Below are 4535 nucleotides of genomic sequence, written 5' to 3' on the forward strand. Positions count from 1 at the left end.
AGCTTGGCACCTGGATGAGAAAACCCCTCTTCGGAGCTTGGAAAACCCCACTCAGCCCTTTGATAGAAAGGCAGACCTAGGGTCGCATCATTTTCATCCACACTTGGCATCTGGGGAAGAAAAGAGTGCACCACAAACCGCGCTCAGCCCTTGGGCAAAGAAAAGGTCGGCAAAGGGTCACACCATCGGCAACCCCGCTTGGCACTTGGCACTGGCAGGAACCCCACCTCAGGGGACTTTGGAGAGAGAGATGCGGGTCAGCGAGCGACGAAGAAGGTTAGAACTGTAAACCCCACCTACGACAGAGCCAAAAAAAAAAGAGGTCACATGAATTGAGGTGACAAAGGGCTGAATCTCAGCGGATCGTGGCAACAAGGCCACTCTGCCACTTACAATACCCCGTCGCTTATTTAAGTCATCTGCAAAAGATTCTTCTCGCCGACAGCTTGAAATTGTTATCCAAGGTTGCTCCGACCAGGCGGTTGCACCGATCGAAGGTAGCCAATGACACAAGCCCCTGGGGGTGTAAGAGCACCCCTACTGCGGGTCGCGATGCAGCCAGAGAGAGAGATGTGCCACATCTAGCGTGGATTCTGATTTAGAGGCATTCAGTCATAATCTGACACATGGTAGCTTCGCGCCACTGGCTTTTCAACCAAGTGCGATGACCAAATGTGTGAATCAACGGTTCGTCTCATACTAAGTTGAATTAATATCACGACGTGGATCATCAGTAGGGTAAAACTAACCTATCTCATGACGGTCTAAGCCCAGCTCACGTTCCCTATTGGTGGGTGAACAATCCAACACTTAGTGAATTTTGCTTCACAATGATAGGAAGAGCCGACATCGAAGGATCAAAAAGCAACGTCGCTATGAACGCTTGGCTGCCACAAGCCAGTTATCCCTGTGGTAACTTTTCTGACACCTCTAGCTTCAAATTTTGAAAGTCTAAAGGATTGATAGGCCACGCTTTCACGGTTTGTATTTGTACTAAAAATCAAAATCAAATGAGCTTTTACCCTTTTGTTCCACATGAGATTTATATTCTTGTTGAGCTCATCTTAGGACACCTGCGTTATCTTTTAACAAATGTGCCACCCCAGCCAAACTCCCCACCTGACAATGTCTTCCGCCCGGATCGACGTGCCTAGATGCACCTTAAGGCCAAAAACAGGGGCATTGCCCCATCTCTGCCTCACGGAATAAGTAAAATAACATTAAAAGTAGTGGTATTTCACTTGCATCGAAACGACTCCCACTTATTCTACACCTCTCAAGTCATTTCACAAAGTCGGACTAGAGTCAAGCTCAATAGGGTCTTCTTTCCCCACTGATTCTGCCAAGCCCGTTCCCTTGGCTGTGATTTCGCTAGATAGTAGATAGGGACAGTGGGAATCTCATTAATCCATTCATGTGCATCACTAATTAGATGACGAGGCATTTGGCTACCTTAAGAGAGTCATAGTTACTCCCGCCGTTTACCCATGCTTGGTTGAATTTCTTCACTTTGACATTCAGAGCATTGGGCAGAAATCACATTGTGTCAGCATCCGCAGAGACCATCACAATGCTTTGTTTTAATTAAACAGTCGGATTCCCCTTGTCCATACCAGTTTTGAGTCAGTTGTTCGCCGCTTAGGGAAAGCCCCCCAAAGGGAGTGCCCTGCATCTATCGCCCAATTGACACATGACGACCCACCCTCACCACGGTAGCAGCTTGGGCAGGCTGCCAACAGCCCATGGGTTCGAGGCGTAGACCCCTAGGCCCAGCCCTTAGAGCCAATCCTTTTCCCAAAGTTACGGATCCATTTTGCCGACTTCCCTTACCTACATTGTTCTATTGACCAGAGGTTGTTCACCTTGGAGACCTGATGCGGTTATGACTACGATCAGGCGTGAATGGTACTTGGTCCTCCAGATTTTCAAGGGCCGCCGAAGGCGCACCGGACACCGCGGGACGTGCGGTGCTCTTCCAACCGCTGGACCCTATCTCCGGTTGAACCGATTTCAAGGTGGGTAGGCTGTTAAAAAGAAAAGATAACTCTTCTCGGGGCCCCTACCGACGTCTCTAGATTTCCTAACATTGCCATCCGCCACCATGTCCCGGTTCGAGAATATTAACCCGATTCCCTTTCGATGATCATGCAAAGTGCGCCCTTGAAACAGGGCTTCCCCATCTCTTAGGATTGACTAACCCATGTCCAAGTGCTATTCACATGGAACCTTTCCCCACTTTAGTCTTCAAAGTTCTCATTTGAATATTTGCTACTACCACCAAGATCTGCACCGGGGGCCGGTCCACCCAGGCTCACGCCCAAGGTTTCGTAACAACCTCCGCATCCTCCTACTCATCGGAGCCTGGCACTTGCCCCGATGACCGCGTATAGGTTGCGTGCTTTAGCGCCATCCATTTTCGGGGCTAGTTGATTTGGCAGGTGAGTTGTTACACACTCCTTAGTGGATTTCGACTTCCATGACCACCGTCCTGCTGTCTTAATCAACCAACACCCTTTGTGGGATCTGGGTTAGCGTGCAATTTAGCACTGTAACTCGGCTTTCAGTTCATCCCGCATCGCCAGTTCTGCTTACCAAAAATGGCCCACTCGGAGCTCGTGATTCCATGGCGCGGCTCAACGGAGTAGCCACGCCGCCTTACCTATTTAAAGTTTGAGAATAGGTCGAGGGCGTTATGCCCCCGATGCCTCTAATCATTTGCTTTACCTGATAAAACTCGCACATAAGCTCTAGCTATCCTAAGGGAAACTTCAGAGGAAACCGGCTACTAGACGGTTCGATTAGTCTTTCGCCCCTATACCCAAGTCAGACGAACGATTTGCATGTCAGTATCACTGCGGGCCTCCACCAGAGTTTCCTTTGGCTTCACCCTGCTCAAGCATAGTTCACCATCTTTCGGGCCCCAACAGGTGTGCTCGCACTCGAACCCTTCATAGAAGATCAAGGTCGGTCGGCGGTGCACCCCCCGAGATGGGATCTCGCCAGTCAACTTCCTTGCGCCTTGCAGGTTTCCCAACCCGCTGACTCGCACACATGTTAGACTCCTTGGTCCATGTTTCAAGACAGGTCAGATGGAAAGCCTGTTGGCCAACGCCACGAGCGTGCAGGTGCTCGAGGGCCCACCCCGGTAGGCGCACGCTTCGCTCCTCGACCGCCACGACGGAGGTATAGTGCGACCAAAAGGCCGCACTTGTGCCGCCACAACAGCCCACGCTGGCATGCCCCCTGAGCCGAGCGGCGGACCGACTGATGTCGTTCCGCATCCGACCGGGGCACATTGCCGGCCTCCATCTGCTTCCCTCTCGACAATTTCAAGAACTCTTTAACTCTCTTTTCAAATTCCTTTTCATCTTTCCCTCGTGGTACTTGTTCGCTATCGGTCTCTCACCTGTATTTAGCCTTGGACGGAATTTACCACCCGATTAGGGCTGCATTCCCAAACAACTTGACTCGCCGATAGCACCTCGTGGTGCGACAGGGTCCGGGCCCAACGGGGCTCTCACCCTCTTCAGCGCCCCCTTCCAGGGGGACTTGGACCTAGTCCATCGCTGAGGACGCTTCTATAGACTACAATTTGGCAGGCGAAGCTGCCGATTTTCATGTTGGGCTCTTCCCGGTTCACTCGCCATTACTAGGGGAATCCTGGTAAGTTTCTTTTCCTCCACTTAGTGATATGCTTAAACTCAGCGGGTATTCACGCCTGACTTGGGGATGCGGCAAAGGGGCCAAGCACATTTTACCCGCACGCTGGTAGGTCATTGTGGCCCGATTGAAGCTCCACACTTGGCCTCGCTCGACCCGCACAAACCAATGCTGACCTGCATAGGCCACCACTCATCGCGACGGGGCGAGCGACCTCGTGCTCATTTTAACCGACCGCGCCGCTAGCTGGCATGGATGGCCATCTCCGCTCCTCTGTGTGGGAGGGCAATTTTGGAGTGCGACGCCCAAGCAGATGTGCCCTCGGCCTCGGGTGCAACTTGCATTCAAAGACTCGATGATTCACGGGATTCTGTAATTCACACTAAGTATCGCATTTCGCTACATTCTTCATCGTGGCGAGAGCCGAGATATCCGTTGCCAAGAGTCATGTTTTTATCTTATTCATGTTTTTTTTTTTGGCGACCCAAACGCACAAAGGCATCTGGGCCATGCTTCAATGTTTTGGAATTCTTGGTGCGGGTTGCATCGATGTAGGGTGTTTGACACAAACCATCCTTCAGTGCAAGGGGGCACTGGAAGGGTGCGTGTCCCCGCCCCGTTGCATCGCACAAGAGGATGTCACCTCGAGAGAACCTTGCAGCCGGAGGATGGGTCCTGCCCCACGAGCGATCACTCGAGAGTGCACTCGTCGATGGCGGGGAATTCTCCAAGCGGCATGTTGTTCCCTTGGGAGACACAACAAGGGGTTACAGCAGTCTCGACTTCCCATCGTAGAATCGATAGATCGTCGGGACGACGCCGTGCGCGCAATCGGGGGCATGCGAAATCGACGGGTTTGAGACTCGGCCTCTCCT

General features: G+C 51.8%; 2 non-coding genes across 2 annotated transcripts; both read right to left on the reverse strand.

Annotated features, from left to right (window-relative positions):
* Positions 1-327: 327 nt before the first annotated feature.
* Positions 328-3732, reverse strand: LOC131858718 (28S ribosomal RNA). The gene has a single exon (XR_009359057.1). It is a non-coding gene; the product is annotated as a 28S ribosomal RNA (ribosomal RNA).
* Positions 3733-3959: 227 nt separating this feature from the next.
* Positions 3960-4107, reverse strand: LOC131858704 (5.8S ribosomal RNA). Its single transcript, XR_009359046.1, has one exon. It is a non-coding gene; the product is annotated as a 5.8S ribosomal RNA (ribosomal RNA).
* Between the last annotated feature and the right edge of the window lie 428 nt (positions 4108-4535).

The sequence above is a fragment of the Cryptomeria japonica genome, chromosome 1 (assembly GCF_030272615.1).
Source record: "Cryptomeria japonica chromosome 1, Sugi_1.0, whole genome shotgun sequence".
Taxonomy (NCBI): Eukaryota; Viridiplantae; Streptophyta; class Pinopsida; order Cupressales; family Cupressaceae; genus Cryptomeria; species Cryptomeria japonica.